This window comes from Canis lupus, chromosome 2, assembly GCF_048164855.1.
Source record: "Canis lupus baileyi chromosome 2, mCanLup2.hap1, whole genome shotgun sequence".
NCBI classification, from domain to species: domain Eukaryota; kingdom Metazoa; phylum Chordata; class Mammalia; order Carnivora; family Canidae; genus Canis; species Canis lupus.
In genome coordinates, this window is record NC_132839.1 from 52,031,853 (window position 1) to 52,058,054 (window position 26,202).

Here is a 26,202-nt window from a genome sequence, read left to right on the forward strand (position 1 = left end):
CCATGTGGACTAAAACTGAGTAAGGCCAATTCTAAGCTTTCTAAACTCCAGGTTCCACCTTCAGGACTTTTTATTACTATTTAATATTTATTTAATATTTAACTTGCTTTACCTTTTTTTTTACTGAAATAAATTTGTTCCAAATGGATATTTTATATCATTACCAGGAGCAGTAGTAGAATAGTGATTAAGAGCACATACTAGGCACACTGAGAGGCTCAATGGTTTGAGCAACTGCCTTTGGCTCAGGTTGTGATCCTGGGGTCCTGGAATCGAGCTCCACATTGGGCTCCCCACAGGGAAACTGCTTCTTCCTCTACCTATGTCTCTACCTCTCTCTCTGTGTCTCTCATGAATAAATAAATAAAATCTTAAAAAAAAGAGCACACACTAAATTCAAATCCTATCTCCACCATTTATTAGCTGTGTGGTCTAAGATAACTTACTGTAGCTTTCTGCCTCAGTTTCTTCATCTGTAAAAGGAAGTGATAGTATCTTCCAACTCATAGAGCTGCCACAGGAATGAAATCAAAACATGGTAAACACAACAGTGCTTTGCATAGGTTAAATAATGAAGAACTGTTAGCCGATTGTTATCACTAGTACAGAAGTTGAAAACCCAAATCATCTATAAACCAAAGGTAACATCAATACTATGAAATGAAGCCATTAGTCTTTAAATCTGGCCGCACGGTGCTAATCTTCAAGGCTACAGGCCTCAGGCTTACCCTCTTTTGGTTAAAAGGCAATATTACTAAATGTCCCAGGGTGGTTTAGGACTAGCACCAAACCTGATGATGAAAGGCAATTGAAAGGAAAGTAAATTTCATGATTCATGATTCAGTGGTGTTCAATTTATTGCCTAGGCACCACCTGAAAACCACAGCACTGCCGGCTGGACATGAATCACGTGTTCATAAAGATGTTCATAAAGTGTTTGTTAGGAAGTATGTCAATGCACATTCTTCCTTACTCATCTCTGCTCCTGAGATAAAACTGTCAGTTTCATGTCTCCATCCCAGTAGATTTTGACTACTGCTAGGTCAGTGTTTTGCATTGTATACCCCCTAAAGGTAGAGATGGCATCGTAGACTGACTTTATTCCATACTTGACCCAGAGCCACATGGGAGGTGGCCCTCATGTAAGGTTGAATAAGTGTTGACGTGGGGAGCAGAGACCCCTTGCCTGACAATAAGAAGGCATCCAAGAGGTCAGGGTCGGTGGGAAGGAGACCTGTTCTTCAGAGAGTCCGATAGTTACAATATACGTACAAACAGAGGCCACTGTCCAACTTAAAATACGATAATGGGTGTCAGGACACTCGTGCTTCCTGCCAGCACCTGCTTTGTCCAGGAGACCCTGGAAGGAAGCACTGGCTAGAACTGGAAAGGCCTCAGGCCGGGTCTGTCATCAAGTCTGGAATCAACAACAGCTGACATTCCAGGGATCCACAGAGGGTTGGAGAATGGACGGCAAGAAATCCTAGCAACTGGCTCTGGGGAAAAGTGTGAACTTTCTTCTTTTCTCCTTCACTCATTAAATAGAAAATGAACAGGCATCAAAGATATGGAGCACCTACTGTGTGAGTAGCTATTTGCTACCAAGCCAGACAGAAATGTTTGGCAATACCGTCTTAGGGTGCAGCAAGGGATAAGTAACTACATCCAAGATATAAAGTAGAGCATTAATAGAACAATAAAGAGAAGTTATAATGGAGATTTGTGGAACAGAGAAGTTGTTTCCAACCATAGGATCTGTGTCTTTAAGGATGGTAAGATGCACACAATCAAAGCTAGGGGAAAGGACAGAAGAGGCAGAGGAGAGCATGCAAGCCAAGCCGACCTGTGTGGGAAGTAGGAGCCATGTTCTAGGAATGGTGAGTGGCCAAAAAAAGTTGCAATCTGACAGGGAGCTTAAAGAAGTGGGTGCAACGGGTTGGGACCAGTTAATGGAGAGTCTTTGAATGACAAGCTAAGGAGTTTCTGGTGCTAAAAGCAAAATCCACTTTCCCTAAACTCTGCTGAAGACTATGAGGTGTGAGATACCAGGGAACTCTCTAGGTTGCCTACGACAACGTGTCATGTTCTTCGCCATTGCCACCAGCTCCAGACACACACTTAATTGCACAGATGTGTTCACTGCGCCCCTCCGTTGTGTACAGCCCATGCACATTCCTGCTTTTGGAGATTATGTGCGCTCCCGCTGGAGAACTGGGAGCCAGATAAAAATTCAAGTGCTAAAATTTTTTGGTCGGGTGGGCCAAGGCACTCCTCCCCACAGCCTGAGGGTGGGAGCTCTGGGAAACGAGCAGAGAGGGGGAAGCTGTAAATCTTGGAGCACTCCGGAGATTCCTAGTCACCGCATGGCCAAGCTCACTGCTCCGCAGCTGACCATGGCAGTGCATGTTTTACCTTCTCCCCTCGTTGCCCAAACCCACGTGACGAGCCCTGGGATGAAATGCGCCCTTGCTGGGCAGGGAAGCAGTGGCACAGCTGTGGCCCTCTATTCAGCGAGGTAATGAGGATTCATTTCCATTTTATCACTTCTATCTTGTCTGCTTTTCTCCCTCTGCATTATTTTATCATTACGGTTGAAATTGATTGCCATAACTGAGCAGGCAGCTAAATCCCATCCCTGTATCCTCCCCTCCAGCTCCCCGGAGTCCTTTCCTCTCAACCTTGTCTCTCTTTGCTCAACATCTTTCCGCCCCCCGCCCCCCCCCCGCCACCTCCCTGCTGTGGTATGTTAACAGGAAAGAAAAACTCATTTGAAACAATTTACGAGGTGACTCAGCAATCTGTGTTCTCCTAACCTCAGGGCAGCAGGGTTCTCTGCAGGGAGACAGCGTCTCCAGTGTGCCCGTCTTTTGAAATACTTTCTGGAGATGCTCCTGTTTTGGTGGATGGGAGAAGAGCAGGGAAGGCCCTGAGAAGCAGCCCCACGCAGGACTGCAGAGAAGGTGCCTGGTGGGGCAAGCCTCAGGTGGTTCTGGAAAGGTGGCAGAGAACAGGGGGGAAGGTGTCGCTATTGTGTGGGGCATCCTCTTGCCACGCTTCATTGTCCATGAGGGTGGGCTGGACAAACTGGCTTCTGGAGGTGCTGTGTATTGCAGGATTCTTTCCGAGGACTGAAGCCTGACTTCTCTAACTCCTTTTCTTAGAATTTCTGAAAAAAAAAAAAAAAAAAAAAGAATTTCTGAAGCCTTGGCTCCAAGTACGCACTGTGACATGGAAGAGGCAGTTGGGGGAGGAAACCTATCCTGTGTAAACATGAATGGGTGTATTTAGGAATATCCTCCATTAGAGAGAGAGAGAGAAGGAGGGAAGGCAAACAAAGGAAGTGAAGAAGTTAAAAAAGTTATGCAGGGTGTCCTCCCTCACCATGGATCTCACTCCCTGGTAGGTATTAAATGCTTGGTAGGTCTGAGATTACAACTGAGATCTTTCTGAGCACAAGATAGATGGTCTTTCCATTTGACTGACAGTGCTTGGGTATACTGCAGAATCAGTCCCCACCCCAGTTAGTTTAATCTGAAGGGACATTTGCTTGCATTCACTTATTTATATTAATAAGACTAGGGCTATAAGTTGCTGTTTTGTTTTGTTTTGTTCTGCAATTCCTACCACATGGTGAAATTTCTAAATTGTAATCTACCTGAAAAATGCTAATTTTCCGACATGGGATAAGATGAATGAGTGAAAGGAATTCTATCTTGCCTGGTAAATTTTATTTTATTTTTTTACTTCAATTTTTTGAAAGATTTTTTTATTTAGTCATATGAGAGAGATAGAGCGCATGAGAGCACAAGTGGGGATGGGTGGGGGAGGTTCAGAGAGGGAGAGAGAAGCAGACTACCCACTGAGCAGCGAGTCCAGTGCGGGTCTTACCCCAGGACCCTGAGATCATGACCTAAGCCAAAGGCAGATGCTTAACTGACTACACCACCCAGGCACCCCTGGCTTAGTAAATTTTAGAAATAAATCTTAGAAGTTGGATTTACTTTTAAATCTCCATGTTTGGCCACTTGAAAAAGGAAGCTTTTTTTCTACTTTTTAAGAGAAAATGAATCTAGATGGGCACTGTTGGGGCTTAGGATATTTTAGCAGGCATAATTTTTCAGCAGGCCTGACTTTGTGCAATATAAACCTGTTGATCTTTTTGCATCCCCTGCATGGATTAGATCAGACTTCAAGAAACCCTGGAGTGTTGATTTGGATAGAGCAGAACAATGAGTCTGTACCTTCCAAAGCCCAAAGTGCCTTCACTTCTGCTAAAACTTGCCTGGCTTGCTGCCCCTTTATCTTTTCTTCTTCACCCAACATTTTCCAGATCTTATTTGTCTTCCCTTAGGGGATCTGTCTTACAGATATGTTAAGAAGTATGTAGGTCCTGGATGAGAAATATGTGAAGAAGCCAGCCTTGTTTGCATTCCTCATTCTTCTTGACTACATGACCAGTTTCAGAATCTGCCCTACTGGCTGGACAAACTTGCCTTCTTCATGTCCCACCCTACACTTTTCCAAAGCCTTAGCTTATGCCTCATCAATCCTATGACATTAACCTCCATCTAGCTTAATGGAACTTCCGGACTTACAGTAGTAGATGGAGAGCTTGGCTGTTTTTTTTAGCAATCCTTTACTAACCTGCCAAAATAAATATTGGTTGAGTGAATGAAATATGATTAAATGAATGCCCTCTCCTCTGATGATCCCCTTACCTGAGCCTTTAGGTCCAGTTCCAGATATCACTCTGGGGCCTGAGAATCTTGCCCATTCAGAGGGAATTGGATCCTAGATGACCACTGAATGTGCTCTCTTTGTGTTATGAGAACTTTGAAATTTTGCTCTTCTGTGTTTCCTCTATCTTGGGAGCTTGAGCTTTCAAATGTAGCCTTAGAATGAGAATCCACTTTTTCTTTCTTTTTCTTTTTTTTTTTTTTTGGTTGGCAGCAAGAAGGCCCCTCAACCCCAGGAAAGGAAGGATTTAATGTTTCTTAACTCTATAAATCTGGCCTCATTCTACTTGAATTACTGAAACCTGAGTCAGATGTATTTTGTGAAACCACTGAAGGCTGCTGCTCTGGCTCTTAAGCCATCAAGAATAATGCTCAGGGTCCCCAGGGTGGTCAAAGCTCATAGAAGGAGACAAGAGAAGCTCTTGTAAAAGAGGTCTGGGGAGATGGGGATGCCAAGGTGGCACAGTCAATTGAGCATCTGGCTCTTGATTTGGGCTCAGGTCCTGATCTCAGGGTCATGAGATCGAGTCTGGTGTTGGGCTCTGAGTCTGGCATTGGGCTCCAAGCTAGGTGCAGAGTCAGCCTGGGTCTCTCTTTTCCTCTTCCTTTACTTTCCCCCTTCTCTCTTTCTCAAATAAGTAAATAAAGCTTTTTAAAAACATAAATAAATAAATAATAAAAGAAGTCTGGGGGCTGAGTAAGAGGAAAGTATTAGCATCCTACAGGCCTGGGTGGCAATCCTGGTTTGGCCACATTTAGGTAAGTGAGATTTGGGGTGTGTTATCAAATCTTGTAGAGAATCCATAGTCTCATCTGAATGTGGTGATACTAATTCCTTGACCTTAGCCTTGTTGAATGAGGATTAAATGGCTTGCCAGATGAGAAAGTTTCCTTTTTTTTAAGATTTTATTTTATTATTTTTAAAAGATTTTGTTTATTTGTTTACTTGTTTATTTATTTATTAATTTATTTTGAGTGGGAGCAGGAAGAGGGGCAGAGGGAGAGGGATAGACAGGACCCTAAGCAACTCCTCACTGAGTACAGAGCCCAATGCAGGGCTCCACCCCATGACCCTGAGATCATGAGCTGAAATCGAGAGTGGGGTTCTTAACAATTGAGCCACTGAGGTGCCACTAAGATTTTAAAGTAATCTCAACACCCAACACAGACTGGAACTATAACCTGAGACTGCGAGTCACATGCTTTACTGATTGAGCCAGCCAGGCACCCCAGATGAGAAAGTTTCTAATGTAATGCCTGGCATTCAAGCCATGGACCCTCCTTTCTGATACTCTCAAAGCTGTTATACTGTGTTTTTCCCTACCATAGATACTCTCAAACTCTCTCTGGGTCAAAACTTCAGATATTGAGCTTTCTTTCCTTCAATTCCTTAAAATCCGCATTTCAAAATCATAAACTCTGGCTTCTGTGGTATTCACTCTTCCCCTGGCACTGGCATCCACAGCTCTGCCATTTCGATTGCCATATACCTTTTCAGTTAAGGATGTCTATTTAAAAACTCCCTATGCATCTGGCAAGTTCAAGCTTATTGCTCAAAAGCTCCAAGAAACTTGGCTTAAAGAAAAGGTTCATTTATACTGCTAGCTATGATAGACCTTTAATCCAAAAGAGCCTGATCCCAAATTCCATATACTAGGATACATGATAACACCATACATCAACTGTAGGATTCCAGTTCCTACTGCCAAATTCCCTGACACACTGCAAATTTTCACAAGTTTTCCATCCCTAGAGAAGATTTCACCTACTGGAAAGCTCAGAGTTGAGCAAGGGTACATGAAATCACACCTCATGCTGTGCTTGCAGGGATATGTCCTGTCTGCTACCTCAACATTGACACTTCAAGAACAGATAACATGGGCTCCCTAATTGGGCCCAAATACCTTGTTGGAACCATTCACCTGTCTTACTCTCCTCTGAGTTCTGGCTGTAGGTCATGACTCTTGTCCTTAACTTTAGGTCTACCCCAGTCCCAACTCTCTCAGACTTTAGAGTCTATGGTTCATATTTACTGGTTATTATGTGTTCTAGACGCAAAGACAGTGCTTTTCAAACTTTATCATGTATTGGAATAACCTGAAGTGCTCATTAAAGCACAGGTTGCTGGATCTGTTCCCAGAGTCTCTAGATCAGCACGTCTGGGGTAGGGTCTGAGAATTTGCTTTTCTAATAATTTCCCTAGGATTGCTGATGCTGCTGGTCCCAAAGCCACCCTTTGAGTACATTTGCTCTAAAATGTATCTGCATATCACTCATATATCACTCTTGACAATGCCTCACCCATTTTATTTTTTTAAAGATTGTTATTTGTTTATTTGAGAGAGAGAGGGAGAAAGAGAGCTGGTAGGAGAGAGCAAGCATGAACAGTGGGAGGAGGGGTAGGGGGAGAGGGAGAAGCAGGCTCCCTGAAGAGCAGGGAGCCTGATGTAAGACTCCATCCCAGGACCCTGGGATCATGACCTGAACCAAAGGCAAACACTTAACTGACTGAGCCACCCATGTGCACCTCACCCATTATATAATGCTTTTTTTTTGTATTCCAGGTTCTTCTTAGAAGTCAGCTGTTCCAATTGGTTGACTTGGTGATTGCTGTTGTATTGAAAGCTTGAGCCTGGAGGCCGCTACCCAGACATTCACCTCAAGCTTGCAAACCCTTTTTCTCTTGTGTACTTGAAGGGTTCAGAAAAAAAAAGATGCACAATTACCTTGAGAATGGAGTCAGGACAGGAAGAAAAAAAAACAGCATCTAATATGGTAGTAATGCCACAAAATTTGCCTTTCTACTTCCCTTTTAAAATCAGTATGATAAAAACAAAAACAAAATGAAACGGAGCATACTCAAGAGACTAAGACTGAATCAGAAATGTTTCAGAACAGGAGAAGTTATTCCTCTCCACATTTATGGAGAACAGATTACTTCAAAGATTATTGTTCATGCTGATTCATTTACACAGCTATGAGGCTAGTGGACCGAGGGGTGGGACTATAGAGGCCCAAATGATAAATTGTATGATAATGGTATGGAGATGGATTTGGTTGAGATACAGTTCTGAAATAAAAAAGAAGTTTTCAGAAAGATTTCAAGCAGTAAGTGAAAAAAAGTGAAAAAAATTAAAGGAACTCAATAGAATTAATACAGTAGGAGATTAGAGCAGTAGGTGGATGATAAATGTGATCCAAGAATGCAGGGGAAATAACAAAAAAAATTAAAAAGGTATAAGAGAAACTAATGGATATAGGACTAAGCAAAATTAATTAAGTAATGAACTAATCTATTTATTATTTTAGTCTATCAGCTCCAAAAGTCAGGGACCATTTGTGTGTCCAATGTTGTTCATCTGACACACATCATCTAACATACACTTGCTAATTCTTCTTTTTTTGGGGGGGAGGGGATTTTCAGAATGATAGAAAATAAGGATTTTGTATTAATAAATGATATCTTCAGGAAGAATCCAGAACCAACAAGCAAAAATGATCCTCAAACACTTATCAAAAGATTCTTACACACACACAAACACACACAAAAAAAAATACCAAATTACTTACAAACAAAATAAGATAATTTTAAAGCATTCAAGAGAAATTCTTGTAGAGTAGATAAGTAGAATTTTTTTGGAAAGGAAAAAAAAATAAAGCTAATATTAGACATTTTTACTTCCAGCATTGTCAGCTGATAAATATCTACTTAATTTTAAGTGAGAAATTGTTCTTACCCAAGAATGCTGTTCCTAGCTAATGTTTTATTTTCATGCATGATTATGAGAAGAGCCTTTTGTAGATATGTCTAAGAAAAGGTTATCCATTAAAAAAAGCTCAAAGGCTACACCTGCCACCTGTGATATGAATCAGAAATAAAATCTTATGATGCACTCTATTCATGATTTTTATTTTTTCCTGTTTTCTAAATCACCAATTTCCACTTTTATCTTTATGAGCACCTTAATCAACTTTTTGAATATATTTTGATATTTTTCTTACTTCTTCATTGAATAAGATTCACTTAATTTTATATGTTTTTAACTTTTCATACATTTTGCTCAGCCCCTCCCTTCTTTCACTTCTGGCAACTACCAATCTGTTCTCTATGTACTAAGATCTTTATTTCTTTTTCTTTCTCTCTCTCTCTCCTGTTTTTTTTTTTTTTTATTTCACATATAAATGAGATCATATAGTATTCATCTTTCTCTGTGTGACTTATTCCACTTAGTATAATGCTCTCAAGGTCCATCTATGTTGTCATAAATGATAGAATTTCCTTTTCTTCATGGCTGAAAAAATATATATTATATACGTGGTATGTATTATTAATGGTATGTTATGTTTATAATATTACATATATTATATATTAAATAATCTTATATTTTCTTTATTCATTCATCTGTCAATGGACATTTGGGTTATTCACATGTCTTGGCCATTGTAAACAATGCTGCAATGAACATGAAGGAGCAAATGTCCTTTTGGGATAGTGATTTTATTTTCTTTTGATAAATACCCAAAAGTAGAATTGATATATCACATAGTAGTTTTGTTTGTAATTTTTTGAGGAAACTCTGTACTGTTTTTCATAGTGGCTGCTCCAATTTATATTCCTTCCAATGGTGCAAAAAGTTTCCTTTTTCTCCACGTCTTCAACAATACTTGTTATTTATTTTCTTTTTGTTAACAGCCATTCTAACAGATGTGAGCTGACATCTCACTGTGGTTTTGATTTGTATTTCTCTGATGATTAGTGATGCTGAGCACCTTTCAGTGTACCTGTTGGCCATCTGTGTGTCTCCTTTGAAAAAAACATCTACAGATACATTGCCCATTTTAAAAAATCTGATTGCTTTTTATTTGCCTATTGAGTTGTTTGAGTTCTTTATATATTTCGGATATTAACCCCTTATTGGATTTATGATTTGCAAATATTTTCTTCCATTTCATAGATTGTCTTTTCATTTTGTTGATAATTTCTTTTGCTGTCTAAAATCTTTTTAGTTTGAGCTCTACTTGTTTATTATTGCATTTTTCACCTTTGCTTTTGGTGTCAAATCCAAAAAAATCATTGCTGAGACTGATGTGTAGGAGCTTACCCTGTGTTTTCTTCTGAGTTTTATGGTTTCAAGTCTTACTTTCAGTCTTTAATTCATTTTGAGTTGTTTTGTTTTGTTTTTTTTATGTATAGTATAAGATAGTGGTCCAGTTTCATTCTTTTCCATGTGGCTGTCCAGGTCTCCCAACACCATTGTCTGAAAAGATTATCTTTCCCTATTGTATATTCTTGGTTTCTTTGTTCTAATTTTTTTAAGATTATTTATTTATTTATTAATGAGGTACACAGAGAAAGAGGCAGAGACAAAGGCAGAGGGAGAAGCAGGCTCCCTATGGGGAGCCCATTGTGGAACTCAATCCCAGGACCCTGGGATCATGACCTGATCCAAAGGCAGACACTCAACCACTGAGCCACTTGGGTACCCCACTTTGTTCTAAATTAACTGACCATATAAGCATGGGTTTATTTCTATTTCATTCCTTTCATCTTTGTGTCTGCTTTTATGCCAACACCATGCTGTTTTGATTACTATAGCGTTGTAATATAGTACGAAATCAGGAAATATAATGCTTCCTTTGTCTTTTCTCAAGATCACTTTGGCCATGTGGGGTCTTCTGTGGTTCCATATAAATTTTAGGATGGTTTGTTCTATTTCTGTGAAAAATACCATTGGAATTTTGATAGGGACTACACTGAATCTGTAGATTGCTTGGGGTAGAGTGGACATTTAACAATATTAATTCTTCTGGTCCATAAGCATGGGATATTTTTCCAATTTATCTATGCCTTTTTCCATTTTTTTTTCATCAATGTCTTACACTGTTCAGTGTACAGGTCTTGTACCTCCTTGGTTAAGCTTATTTCTAGCTATCTTACTCTTTTTGATTCAAGATTCATTTAATTTTAATCACTTTTTTTGTAGTGATGATGGCTTCTGAGGTTATGAATTCATCTTTGTCTATAGTGTTAATTGAACTCCATAAATTCTGATACGTAGTGGTTTCAAATTGTCATACTGTTAATATTCAATAGCTGTAGCTCTGGATGGCTTATTTATATTGAAGAAACAAGGTAAAACTAATTGAGTATATTTTGTTGTTTATAGCTTTATTTTTAATTGCTATTTTATTGTGTTCTAAGAATGTTCTGTATTTTTTAAATTAAAGCCATGTTTATAATCTACATATGGACCTTTTTAATAATTTTTAAAGATTGGATTTATGGCGATGTACTATTCCAGGCTCCCATCCTAATATATTTATGACCAGCACAAAAAGGCTTGATATGTGAAGAATGGAAAGACAAAGGGGTATTGTAAAATCTCCTTGCCTGTAGTGACTCTATTTCTCATTATTGTCTATGAGAAAGTCAACAAACAGCTCCCATATTATTCTGATTAGCATCTCTGAAGGAAAACAGATTTAAGTGCCAATAAAAATGCATTAAGAGACCTGATTATTTATAAATTCCTAGCATAGATCATTTCTCTTTTCAATGGTCACTACAAAGCATTAGTACATGAGGTCACCTTGTTCCCACAAACTGTGCTGGATTTCTCTTTTTTCTTAATTTTATGGGTGTTCTGCTTCATCTGATATTCACAGAATAAGTCAACTTGGTAGCATTTTTAGTAATACATAGTCATGTATTTTTTTTTTTAAACTTCTGTAAATTTCAGTAAAGTCTTTAGTTATTAGCTTGTGTGGGTTTTTGCCGGTGGGAACAGAGAAAGGTGGGGAAAATAGAGGGTGGCTACAAGATTTGCTGTCCCTCTTCCAGTCTAAACATCCCTCTCTTGGAGCACTTAGGCATCACATTTTTTACTGGAGTCAAGCCAAATGGGCATTTGCCAGAAAATGATTTCAAGTCTCCTTCAAAGCTCATGACAATAGCACCACCCACCACCATCTCTGCCTAGGTTACCCCTTCTCTTACAGACTCTGTGTCTCTCAAATTTATTCCTTGATAGTTTGACTCTATCCACTCCAGTGTTGGCATGATCCCCATTGAAAAGCTTCCTTCCACTTAAAGGGTTGAGGGTTGGCTCTGCTAATGATTTATACTGCCATTTTGGAACAGGACTGCCATAAGCTGTGAAGTTGGTCCCCCCTCATTGAAACAACTCTGCCAGAATAAGTGCTTCCCAATCCTTGTGCTAGGCATGGGATGGGGCTTGAGAAGGCCTAACACTACTTTCAGAACATAGAGGCTCTATTACTTCTTTTGGTTCATTCATTTTTTTTTTTCTAATTTTTCCTATCTGGACTGTCTAAGAAACAGAGAAACTGAATATTTCTTCTATATCTCACCCTTCTCCAAATCTCTTTCAACATTATTCAAATTTGCTTCACAAACTATAAAGTGCTGTAGAATCTCAAGACATTTCTGATAGGACTTTCTAAAGCAGATTAGGGTTGCACAAACATCTACCCAGAATGGAGGCTATAACACAGAGATTAAACAGGTCTTAGTAACTTCCAAAATGTATTGGCCTAGCTTTCTACCATATCAAAGCCTACAAAGACAATGTGTTTCTCATGTTAACTTGATATGATGCCTGCTACCAACACTAGAGGTTTGACCTAGTAATAACATTACTTATGGGAGATGGAAGGTATCTTATAATTGCAGAATATTGGAGATGCAATGGGAAAACTGGTATGCTGTAAAGAAGAAGACTATGATCTAGTATATTCTAGCAAGATTTCTTCTATAATATACAGTCACCTATAGGCATAAATAAAATGCCCTAGGCTTGAAGTAGGGCAAATATTTTAGAGGTAGTATAATATACAAAACAACTTGGAAGTTTGAATACTGTCTATTCTCCATATTCTTCACCCTTAAAGTATGCATAAAAGTACATTCTTAGTGACTATGAAGATTAGAAATGCATATGTAAATCATCTATACCACTCTCTTGCCTAGAACAAGTCAGATGCCCAATCATGGCAGCTCATGTTATGACTAAATGAGCCTGGAAACCTTTAGCATATAAAACAGTATGAGGAGATGAAAACAAACAAACAAACAAACAGAAAAATAAAACAAAAACAATATCTATCATGAGATGGATCTTTGGTCTTATTTTTCCCTTCTAGACATAAGAGCTGTATTTAGATTGACTTAAAAATCTGGTTAATTAAAGTATAGAGACACATTCTTTTTTCTTTTTCTTAAGATTTATTTATTTATTTGAGAGAGAAAGAGAGAGAGCACAAATAGGGGGAAGAGCAGAGGGAGAGGAAGAGAGAATCCTCAAACAGACTCTCTACTGATCATGGAGCCTGAGGCAGGGCTTGATCCCAGGACCCCGAGATCATGACCTGAGCTGAAATCAAGAGTTAGACACTTAACTGACTGACCACCTAGGTGCTCTACAGACAAATTCTGATGAGAAATCTATGTTTTTTTTCCTCTTAATTCCCAGTCTTTGTCGAGGTATATGCCTCTATTTATGGTCATAGACTACCTGGACTTAACTAGATCCGCAATAGAAACTATAGAAGCAAACTCCATGTATACATCATGGAGTTCTTCTCTTTTTGCCAAACCAATACTGCTTTCTCATTCATTAATATCTGTTTACATTTGTTTAATCTTATGTGTGTTTTCATATTTTATATTAATTTTATATTTATTTAATATTAGTTTTATAGTTGAATAATCTTCTTCCTTTCTCATCCCAGGTTGTTCATGTTATGGACAAGATATTTGCACATAATACAGTCTTGCCAACTGGAGACTTAGAGGTTTCTGGCTTTGTTCATGCATGAGCTCACTAACTAGGCCAAGCCAAAGAGATTCAAAGTATGACTTTTGTCAGAAGTGTCAGAACTGTTGTGAGAATAAGGTAGAAGTCTGTCACTACTGACAGCCATCTTGCTACCCCAAGATAAGGATAGACTGAGAATGGAATTAGCATAGAAGGGAGAAAAAAATGAGCTAAGGGTTGGGAAGGATGAGACTGAGTCCTGATGGTATAATTTGAAAGTCTGAGTCCAGTCAAACTTGATTTTTCATACTTTAATTATTATTTTTCTAAATTGAGTTAAGTTTCTGTCACTTTCAACTAAAAGATACTGACTGACATACAAGGTGGATGCAGGTTTCTTTTAGCCTGAAGATTATATACTTTGGGGTGCCCTCTTTAAGAAAAAGAATACAACACTACAAAAAGATAAAGAAGATGTGGTGTATATATATAAATATATAAACATATAAGTATATATATACATATATATATATACATACAATGGAATATTACTCAGCCATCAGAAAAGACAACCCACCATTTGCTTCAACATGGATGGAACTAGTGAAATAAGTCAATTGGAGAAAGACAACCATCATATGGTTTCACTCATACATGGAATATAAGAAATAGTGAAAGGGATTATAAGGAAAAGGAGGGGAACTGAGTGGGAAAAAAATAGAAAGGGAAACAAACCATGAGAGACTCCTAACTCTGGTAAACAAAGGGTTGCGGAAGGGGAGGTGGGTGGGGGGATGGAGTAACTGGGTGACAGGCACTGAGGAGGGCATTTGATGAGATAAGCACTGGATATTATACTATATGTTGGCAAATTGAATTTAAATTTAAAAATATGTAAAAAAATATGATGGAAAGTAATTAGTTAATGAGAATGTGAAAAAAAATCACGGCCAACATAAATTTTAAAGGGCTAACAAATATCACAAATTTTACAAAAGCCAAAAATAAACAATGTTTTTTTATATTAATTATTTATAGAATGTTTTACTTTACAATTTTTTTGGCTGTATACTCTATTTGACTTGTAATGAGATAATTATTTTTGGTATCATTTTTCTAAAGACAGAGTAAAATACAATTTGTATTTCCTCGGATGGTTGATCAAAATTGATGTTTGTTTTAAAATTTTAGTAGTTCAGATTTTTTTTTTCAGATATACAAACCATTGTTGGTAAGGACATTACTGCCAAAATGTGAATTATTATAAAGTTTGGAAAACCCCCATCTGGATTCTTTTACATAGAAACTGTAGGGTTTTAGAGAATTTCAAGTTATCTTGTATAGTGACTTCTCTTGGATGTCTTTGAATTGCTGCCACTCTTTTACCATTCTGTCCTCATTATTGTCCATCTCCTAGTTATAATGGCATAATCTGAGCTGTGTATTCCCTTTGTCCATGACAATATTTCATGTAATATTAACAAGAGTGTTATGTTTAATTATTTTTCAGTCCATTCAAATGATTCATTTCTCTTTATTAATTGGACTATCAAGCAATCCTAGGATCTATTTTTGATGAGTTTAAAATATAACTGGGCAGCCCAGGTGGCTCAGCGGTTTAGTGTTGCCTTCAGCCCAGGGTGTGATCCTGGAGACCTGGCATCGAGTCCCACATCGGGCTCCCTGCATTGAGCCTGCTTCTCCCTCTGCCTGTGTCTCTGCCTCTCTCTCTCTCTCTCTCTCTGTGTTTCTCATGAATAAATAAGTAAAATCTTAATATATATATATATATATATATATATGTTATATTATCAGGCATATTCTTGACTCTTAACAAGAGAGAACTTTTGTTTTGACTAAGTGTGGGAAAGAATTTCATCTTCCACTTATAGCTTTATGTATATGTTGATTAGAATTTTCCACAGGCTAGCTTCTGGTGTTATTTATATCAGACCTTGTTTCTCCTTCTCTACCACTCATTTTACTGTTGAAAACATTCGATCATATTACAACATGAGCCCTGACTCCATAACTTTGTGTCACAATACTGGGTGAGCCAACACAGTGAACAAGAGGAGGATCCTGGCAGCTATTCCTAGGCTAAGTGGGCTAGCAATCACCTAGCTATAGACATGACCACAAACCACATAAAACTATCTCACTAAACACAACCTAAATACCAACAATGCCAGCAGCCACTCCAGTGCTATCTAACAGGAAGAATGGAAAGTCTGGTGGTGTGTGTGTGTGTGTGGGGGGGTTGGAGTGGAGCAAGATGAGAGTCTTGATGGAGTGTGGTTAGAGTAGCTTACCTCTGTAAATCCTGCAAAAATGTATAGCCACGTTAAAACTTTGTAAGTCCTCTCTCAGAGTCTTGGAAAAAGCCCATGTAAAGGTGGGACCTTGAAGCTTATTATTATTAAGAATTTACCTCTACTGATACAATATATGATTTGAGGTTCTGGGAAACTATGGAACTGTTAGTTTGCAGTTCTTGGGCCATAGTGACACATTGGAAGCCAGGAACACCATTTATGCTCTACCTCCTCTAAGAACTCAGGAGAAACCCTAAGCAATGACACTCTGAATGTCAACACCTCTGATGTCCTGATGGCCTTCACTGAGTGGCCAGTATGGCTGCTTAAACATTTATGCAATAATCTTTGACTTTCATGTAATCATAATGGATGAAATGTCAGGCTAGGTCAAATCAAAGAGTGCATCAAGCTCTGACTTTGACAGCAGCCCTAAGAGTCAATTTTGGAAAAGCAAGTGACTTTCCTTCTTTTTCAACCTCAAAAGATTAGGTTTTCTCGTGTAATGGTGCCTGAGAACTGCTTATTTTCCTTCCAGATGCTGGATTGTGTTCTTAGGAACTGAGTGACTTACATCCAAAACACTGAAAACTAATGAAAGACCTTGCATAATACAAGATCAATGTGAGTAATAGGGGATTCGAAGGAGCTTTTCCCTAGGTCAAAGTAAGTCATATGCCAAGAAAGATTTATGCTGATTTAACTAGTGAGGAGAAATCTAGGATTAGATTTTCAATTTGAGAAGTCAACTGGAGCCTGGGGAATTTAATCGGCAACTCTACATGTGCTTCATTGGTTACCAGCAATCTTGAGATCCGTCTGTTATGTGGAAATATGTAGAGTGAGTGAATCTTGATAATTCTCAATTTACCTAATCAGATTATCTCCTTGTCTGAATGCAGACTGACAGGTGGAAGCCAGACCTGTAACTGGGGTGCATTCAGTTGGGGCTCATGTCTTTCCACTGGCATGTCCTCCAAATGGCTCTTTGGAGAAGTTAATGAGCACAGAGCCGAAGGTCTGGAGATCTGCATCTGGCAAGGCCTGGCATCCGACTTGGCAAAGCTATGTGGAGGAACGTTGTTAGTGCAATCACCTGTAGCAGAGGCAGAGAAATTTCCATCTGCTCAAGCCTCACTCACTTCACTGGGGAAGATTATATGATCTTACTTCCCGATCCCAGGTAGACCATTCAGCATTCAGGTGCAAGGCTGCTTCCAGAGATGCTACAGGAGACACGAATCAGAAGGACCCTGGATCCACCAGCATGCTTTCTTGGCTCAAGGATTCTAACATCTTACCTTGTTCAGCCTTGAATACAAATCAAGTTAGTACAGACTTCGGTATCAGACAGACCCAAGTTCAAATTTTCTAGTAGTGGGAACTTAGGCAAGTTACCTAATCACTATCAGCTTAATTTCTTCCTCTAAAACATGGAATACAAAAAAAAAAAAAAAAAAAAAAAAAAAGGAATACAAGAAAATCTGCTCTTATTTGTAGTGTTCTGAAAAATAAGTATGGTTAAAGTGGATGAAAGTGTCCACTACTGGGCTGAGCAGAGTGAGATTCAGAGGAACTTTGATCCTGGAATTATGTTACACACATTTATTCATATCGGGGAGATGCTAGGCCTGACTCACTCTCAGGCTGTTCATGATAAACAACCTGTAACCCACTCTCATACCGTGCTGGCATTCAAAATTTTCTATTTGTGAAAGGTGGGAAGATAGACTCAGGAGGGCTTGATTTGAAGTTTCAACTTGAATCAGGTTCATGAGAGGAGGTTCAGAGGTAGCAGAGCCTCTCTTAAACCCAGCAATGATGCCAACATGGCTGACACACATAGGATTAGAACCATTTATGATGTTGATAAGATAGGCTACCTGGTAAAATTCATTGTTTGGTCAACTCATTCTGTGTGTTTATACTCCTGAACACTAGTTTTTGTGGAATATCAGTAAAGAAAAAGGAGGCCAGTTCTCTGAAATGGGCAAGGGGCACCAGAGGATTTGTTATAAGGGAACATCCCTCTGATGATGGGCCAAGTAGCAAGCCATTTAGTTAGAAAACTCTTCATTTAGAATGAAACATTCTCCAAAGTGAGCTCTATCAAACATTTTGTCTTTTTGTCCCATTCTTTTAATTGAGATGAAACCTTAAGATACATTTACTGACAAAAAAATCAGACTGCTCTCACTCGAACTTCATACTTTGTTGTTTCTCCCTAAACTGAATGCAAGTCAGTTCCCTTTGACAAATATTTGCTGAGCTTACATTGTATTCCAGACAATGTGCTAAGAAATAATGGCACGATGATAATCAAGAGATTGACTTTTTACTTGTGGGAATATTCACTTCACATCCAGTTTGCAACAGACACAAATGATTAATTACCATACAATGAGGTAAGTGCCATCGTAGAAGGGGTTTAATAATTTACTAGCAATATTTTTTAAAATGAGAGAGTTTGTGATGCTTCTTTATGGTAGAGTCAGAGAAACTTCCAGAGGTAGTGCAATGTTTTTTGTTTCTTTAAAAGGAAGTAAATGTTTGCCATGAGAATTGGGGAATGGACATTAGTAGGAGTTTGGTGATTGGTAGGATATGAATAAAGAGGAGGAGAAAAATAAGAACAAATTTTTGTGAGTTTTTCTGATGTATGAGGATAAGATGGATAAGATGGATAAGGATAAGATGGATAAGGCAGTGAGAGAAATGACAAGAGAGATCGGTGCAGGTGAGAGTTCAGTTGGCCCTCAAGAAATGTACTAGAGCCAAAGATGGACATTTTTGAATGACCTATAATCATATAATGGATCAAGTCAGGTGTTTTCACCACAGTTTTCTGAGCTAGATAAACTTGTAACTTGAATGCTGGTCCATCACCTGCTAGACGTGTAACTTGATAAAATACTAAATTTTAAAGCCTCAGATTAAATAAGAAGGATAATACTATCTTCACTGTTTTGCTGTGAAAATTAAATAAGGCAGTAAACAGAAAATGTGTTGCATCTTAACTGCCACATGACAAGAACTGGTGACCTCAAAGCTATCCTTCAACATAAGATGGCAAAGGGAGGTGCTGCACTGCAGGAGTTCCATAGATGACCTGCAGGAGGGTCAGTGAAATGTTATGTGCATTTGCATCTGTCTGAGGAGATGGACTGTAGCTTTTATATTATCCTCCAAAGTCTGTCACTCAGAGAAAAGTACTGGTGCAAGAGAGTGCAAGAAAGAGCAGTAAAAAGAGAATTTTGAGGGACGTTAACAGTATGGAGGCAGGAGAAAGAACCGGAAAGCTATGAAGATAAAAAGTTGGTTCATAAATACAGCCAGTTCCATTATCATGGGACACAGATATTCCTAAAAGCCACTAAAGGTGAGATCTCTGGGTGGCTCAGCGGTTTAGCACCTGCCTTCGGCCCAGGGCACGATCCTGGAGTCCCAGGATAGAGTCCCACACTAGGATTCCTGCAGGAAGCCTGCTTTTCCCTCTGTCTGTGGCTCTGCCTCTCTCTCTCTCTCTCTCTCTCTCTCTCTCTATGTCTCTCATGAATAAATAAATAAAATCTTAAAAAAAAACAAAAACAAAAACAAGCCACTAAATGGTAGGCAGAAATATGGCCCCCATGACCTCACACCCTGGTTTGAATACATCTTGTTACATGGAAAAAAAATACTTCACAGATGTGATAAAGGTTACTAATCAGTTAACCTTAAAATAGGGAGATTGAATATATTTATACAGAACTGCATGCAGAGCTTTCATTCTCTGAAATGAAACTCAGAGGAAACTAGGAGATAAAGCAGAAGGGGAAGGCAGAGAGAGAGATTTGAAGCAAAAGAAGGATTTCATGCACTGTTGCTCACTTTGAAGATAGAAGGGACCATGAGTCAAGGCACACAGGCAGGCTTTAGAAGCTGAGAATAGCCCTTGGCCAATAGCCATTAAGGAAATGAGGATCTCAGCCTGACAACCATCCCCAAAGGAATTCTTCCAAAAACTTGAATGAGCCTAGAAGTGGATTCTCCCCCAAGCACTCTGTTTAAAAGCCCAGCTTGAGTTTGGCTTTGTGGCACTCTAAACAGAGAACCTACCTGATCTATGTTATGCATGGACACTTGACTCATAGAAACTATGAGATAATAAATTTGTACCATTTTAAACAGCCATGTTTGAGGTTCTTTATTATAGCAGCAATAGAAAACTAAGACACCATGCTATGAAAAAATGGTGCAATGAAAATCACAGGGATTAAGGTTAAAACACCTGGGGCGCCTGGGTGGCTTGGTCAGTTGGGTTTCTGGCTCTTGGTTTCTGCTCAGGTCATGATCTCTTGGTCATGAGATCAAGCCTCCATGCTCAGTGGGAGTTTGCTTGGGACTCTCTCTCTCCCTTTCCATCCCTCCCTCCCCTTGTGCTCTCTGTCTCTCAAATAAATGAATAAAATCTTTTTTTTTAAAAAAAGGATATTTCATTCAAAAAGGACATATACCAAAATGAAAAAAAAAATAAAGTAGAAATCCAATAAACATGGTAGCATGGTTTTACACGGGGGAATGGGTTAACAAATATGGAAGCACTATAATAAATATGGCACCCACCTTCACCAAGACCTGACATTTGCTTCTGGAATTAGGAGTCAGAGGATTGATTGTAGCTTATTCATTCTTGTGAAGTGATGGAGGGAGGGAGTGTTATCTGAAATTGGACAGAAAATTTAACACCAGATGTGGATAGGTGTGGCTTACAACGCACAGGTGAACTGAGCTCCCTGGTAGATGTTTAAGGGGTGTGTGTGTGTATGTGTGTGTGTGTGCTATATTCTTACATTATGTGTGTGTATGTGTGTGTGTGTTTTCTATATTCTTACATGACTCAATGCAGTTTTCTGTGTTTACCTAGTGTTTCTCCTGAATGTGAACAAATCATACATAAGCAAATACAAAATTTGCATTATGGTCAAATGGTTCATGAATATATCAATTATATTAAATTCACATTTTCAAAATAAGTGACTCAATACAGGAATAATGGTGATGAAAAACTGTATAACCGGCTGCTCATACCAGACACATGTCACTCTTCTTGACAAGTGGACCGACTGGACTTGTATTTCTCGGGAGTTAATGCCACCCTACATGACTCTGTGTTGTCACAGGCAACTCAACAGGTCAAACGTAGCAGCAGTCTCTCTCAAAGTCAGCAACAGCAAAATAATTAATCAGTCTGCCTCACTTTCTCAAAAGGCAGACAGTATGAAACTAAACAATCTTTGGGATCCATACTTCAATCTTAGGAGTCAATTTCTCATTTTGCAGTGGCCTGTTATAAATCTCTTTGCAAATCTTTTTTTTTTTTTTTTCTTTGCAAATCTTTTAAACACAGTCTCACTCTGGTGTGTTTCCAGCCCTCAAACAATTAGTGTTTCTCATTGATTGTTTTTCTGCGTGATTGCCTATGCAGAGTCAAAAGGAAGCCAGTCTTTGGGAAAAATCACTAGATACTGCTTGCTGGCCACGGGCAAGTAGAGAGGGAAAAAATAACCCAAGGATGTCATTTCATGAGAAAGACACATGCTATCTATAAGGAGAAATGGCAAGGCTGAGGTTTATTTTATAATCTGTAAATTAAATGCCGATGACTTTAGTCCAACCCCTTCATGGGGTCACTTAAAGCCCAGCAAATAGAGTGCTTTGTCCAATACCAAAGAGTAACTTAGTATCAGAGCAAAGGAAATAACTCAGGCTCTGTAACAACTTGCAGCATGTGGTGGCCATAGACAACTTGCAAATTTTACAAAACCTAAAGACCTTTTTCACAAGAATAATCACTTTTTTTTAAGTTGTACACCACAGCAGCCAAAAAAAGTATGCAGGTCTCACATTGCTTTCATGAGAATGTCTCAAGATAATTAATTCCATCATTCCAATTGATCCCAACATGTCTTCAACCGTTCATTATTTCCTTTCTTAATTCCACTAGAAATGAACAAGAAGTTAGATGCATCCTAACAGTGGCCAATGTAACAGGGGCTGAGAGAATGAGAAACAAAACAACCAGACCTCTATGGTGTGAATTTATTTACAACCTCATTCTTGACCCTCTCACCCAGATCAAGTCTTCCCCTTTAGGAAACATGTTCTAAAATACTTTATTTCTGTCTATCACTACCATGTTTCCAAGCACTGGACTCCCATGCCATAAAGGTCAGAAAGTCATCGTTTATTTCTAAAAGATATCTATGTGTGTGTGGGTGTGTGTGTGCTGTAAAAGAGAAATGCAAAAGGCTGTCTCATCATACTGTTTAGAAGCTCAATTCTAGGCTCTGTGCTATCCACCACCAAAAAAGGGTCAAGCATCCTTTAGAGTTTCAAGTTCTTTCTAGAAGATGTGACATCATCTTCCATCATCAAAACCCAAGAGGTTTCTATGGTAACCTCCTCCTCAAACCCATCAATTTTTCTGGCAATTCCATTTCATTCTGTCCCAGGGACTGCACTGAAGTTTTTGTTTTTAAATAAAACTCTCAAAAATGAAGCTAGGAAAATACCAACAGGCAAAAATAAAATAAGTATAATCCCAACAACATCCTGAGCATAATAAGATTCAGAGAAGAAAACACTCCCTAGTAATATTGGGTTCAGGGTGTTAATGAAGATTTAACACAATAAATAATATTATAAAAGAGGATAAAAGAATGGAGGCAGGGAAGAGTCAGCCCCAAGAGCAAAGACTGCACAATGGTTTGGGGACAGCCGGCTTCTTCTCCTTGCTTCTCTTTCTTCTCTGATAAGCATACGGTTGCCGGCATTGAAATAGCATTAAGCTAAAGCTGTAAATGAGGTTTCCACTAGGAAAAGCTGTCTCTTGCAGTGTTCAGAGCAGAGCTGGGAGCAGTGCCAAATGCTCATGAAGCAATTTCGGAAGGTTCTGCTGGAAAGGCAGGAATCCCTGTCCTTCTATCACTCACAGCCCTTTATAGCAACTGGCATATCAGGGCATCAGGATCGTATGGTGAAAGTCAGGATTCGAAGTGGCTTGGGCAGTATCCATCTGTCTTATTCCACACAGTTACATTTCTATTACCACCTTAACTTAGCCAGTACTAATTGTAAGCAATGCCCATTTCTCTTCCATGGCCTTGGTTCAGAGAAGATTCATCTCTCATCTCCTGAATCCCACTTCTACTTTAGTCAGAACTATACCATTTTCTGAGTAATGTGTTCTTGTTGAATTTGTAAGTATCAGTCTCACTGTGTCATGAACTCTTTGGGGACATGGAAGGTGGTCTCAGGGCTACTCATAGCATATACCGTACCAGAAAATTTTGAGGATTCCTGGGGACTGGAGTGTGTGTGATCTTCACATGCAGGCAGGAATAGGTTTTAGTGTTCAGATGAAACTCCTGCCTGTCTTTAATCAATCCAGCAGTCAGTGGTCAGGAAGAGTAGCAAGGAAGCAAGCACATGGGCGCTTTGATCTCTCTCCGAAACATGATTCCTTTGCTCTGAACCCATGAACTTATAAAGAAAGAGGATCTGTTTCCCAAGGAAGGTTTTCTTCTGGTGGCATTGGCAGAAAAAAGAAAAAGTTTTCATATCCAGTAAAGGGTCTCCTTAGGGAAATAAATGGATTCCTCCCCACTCCCCACCCCAAAAGAGAAGTCAAAGATAGAAAGGGCCGTGGGAAAAATAAATAGAATTTGAAGTGCACAACGGAGAGCATGTGTTGAAAGTTTGATAAACTATCCCCAGAGTGGAATCAGTCAGGATAGGCTAGATCAGTCAGGATAGGTTAGATTACTCTGTGGTAACAAACAACTCCAAAACATGGCTTCAAACAACAGCATTTATTTCCTGCCATGCTACAGACCAACTGTGTGTTGGCTAGGGCTCAGCTCTAAATGATCCCACCTCCACAGTGAGGCTGACAACACAGTCATTCACTGGAATTCTGTGGGCAGCTGGAGCAGACGGAAAAAAAAAAGGTCTGGAGGGCCAGAGTTTCAGCCCAGAAGTCACACTATTCTGCTCACATTTTATTGGCTAGAACCCACCACATGATCCCTTCTGACCCCCATTGAGCCTGGCAGGTGGAGCTGGGAATGTTTGCTGAATAAAACTAATGACTATTCCTAGGGGAAAAACTTCAGAGCACACTTCAAATTTTTAATTTTATGTTTGATTATTTCAGAATTAGCAACTACATGAAGAAAAAAAAAATGCAGGTAAATAACATAGTTTCTGCCTACCTTCATCAGCCACTTTCCAAAGCAGCCTTGCTCAGTCTTTGAATATCCCATGAGAAACCTGGAGATTCATTACTCAGTCATTCATTTTTTTCAACTGATCGTTAATGTTGAAACGATTTCTGTACTAAGTCCTGGGTAAGGCACCATGATATAAAGGTGTATATGTCACCTTTCTAAGCTCATGATCCTTCTTGATCTGTGATTATCCCATTATCACAACCTGCCCTGTGCCTCCAGCAAAAAGCTTCTGGGTTTCATTTCTGGCTTAGATTATAATAGAATTCATAACAGTACCTGAGACAGGCTGATTTGAGCTTCTGTACCTTCTCTATCCCAGCTAGCTTCTCTTACCCTAATGTCTCATCCCCCATGCTACTCTTAACTTGTTCTTACTTCCTCACTATGTGATACAACCTACATGTGCTTGAGTCAATTTGCATCTGATTACACTGGATGTTTGAGATTACTCCCTGGAGTAGTTCAGCGACCACAGCCAGAATAGATCATTCTTGCCTCTTCATCCTTGATACTCTTTAAGAAAAAAAAAATCTATCCTCTGTCTTCTTCCCAAATAAATATGAACATGAGTCCTGGATCTTGATTTATCTGATATGTCAAGAACTCAGAAATCATCATTATAACATAATTATGACTTCATAATATATTTTAGGGCTAGAAAGAGAATGCTAACAAAATATTGAAGAGTTAAATTTCAAATCAGGGGATTCATATTTATTGGAGGAATATCTAGTCTGTTCCTTGATCAGAAGTGTTTCTGTAGGAAAGGCAAAATGATTTGAGTCCTAGATATAAGAAGTGTATCTTGACAAATCAACTCACTTTGAAATGCAAATCTAATTCATTCGCTAATTGTCTTTAGGGAGTATAATCGAGACACCCGTTTGCTCAGTGAACTTGATAGAGACTGCAGGTTGCCTAATGTAAAACAATTTTCCCTGTTCACTTTAAAAACACCCTATTTATGTGATGGTATGAATGAACCCAGATAAAGGACCTCATTTTTCATTGCTTGCAGTCACATGTGGTCACGTGACTAAGTTCTGGCCAAAGAAGTTATAGCCAAGACTGTCAGTGACCTACCTACATTCATCTGCACTCTGCAGTGAACTCCAACAGCCAAGGCTTCGCATCTCTATGTCTGGAATATCTTTTCCTAGCACTGTGGAGAGCCAGTGCCTGCAAGTGGCATACCAAAAGTGCAAGTTGACTCAGTGGAGAACAGTCCTCAATCAATGCTTCCAAGAATTGGCATACAAACACTCCAGCTTCCTCACCCTTTGAGTGGGGAAATTTAAAGTTGTGTATTTTATGCAAGTCCCCAGAACTGATCTGCCAATTGTGCTCCAGATGTCCACTTTAATGGCTGGTAATAATCTGACTACCTCCTGTCCCCTAGATGATTCTTCATGTCTCTCCAGGCCCTCCCTACGCTTCCAAATAAGCTGCTAGCAGCACTTGAAGATCCTTTGTCTTAGGGTCTTACTCTGATAATTTGGGCTAAAACTGATATGTAAGCAGAATGTCAATAGAGCTCAATAGCCATCTTGGACCACGAGAAAGAGGACCCCATCTATGTAAATTAAGAGCTGAGAAGTGGAAGGAACCTAGAGCCCTGATGACCATGGAACCTCCATACCAGGCCTGGACTTTCCACCTCCAGAGCCATTCTACATGAAAGAGAACTACATTTCTATCTTGTTAAATAAGATATGTAATATGAAGTACCTTAAATATATCTGCTTCTCTTTTTTACTTATTTCATTCTCCAAACTAATCCAAATTTATGTGTGTGTGTATATATATATATATATTTATGTGTGTATGTATATTATGTATGCTATGTATGTGTGTATATATATAATTATGTGTGTATGTGTATGAGGGAGGGAGGGAGGAGCTTTGAAGTGTAATTGGGGGCTCATTTATGACTTTGGAAATAATAGCTAGATTGTCAAACAATGCTTCATCCAGGGTCAGAATTCACCTGGCTGTGATTATTTAAATCCAGGCCTTAAGAACTCTAAAAATCTCGGGACACCTGGATGACTCAGTCAGTTAAGCGGCTGCCTCTTGATTTCAACTTAGGTCATGATCTGAG

At 39.1% G+C, this 26,202-nt stretch overlaps 1 long non-coding RNA gene across 5 annotated transcripts in view; it reads left to right on the forward strand.

Annotated features, from left to right (window-relative positions):
* The window catches only part of LOC140617575 (uncharacterized), a 79,224-nt gene that overhangs the window by 22,471 nt on the left and 30,551 nt on the right, over positions 1–26,202 (forward strand). For 3 of the 5 annotated variants that reach the window (XR_012017777.1, XR_012017778.1, XR_012017776.1), the window contains exons 3-4: positions 7,301–7,511; positions 16,367–16,452. This is a non-coding gene — a long non-coding RNA (uncharacterized lncRNA). Of the gene's footprint in view, positions 1–7,300; positions 8,635–16,366; positions 16,453–16,730; positions 17,217–26,202 lie in introns of those variants that run through there. The other 2 variants (XR_012017779.1, XR_012017772.1) reach the window with 2 other exon arrangements.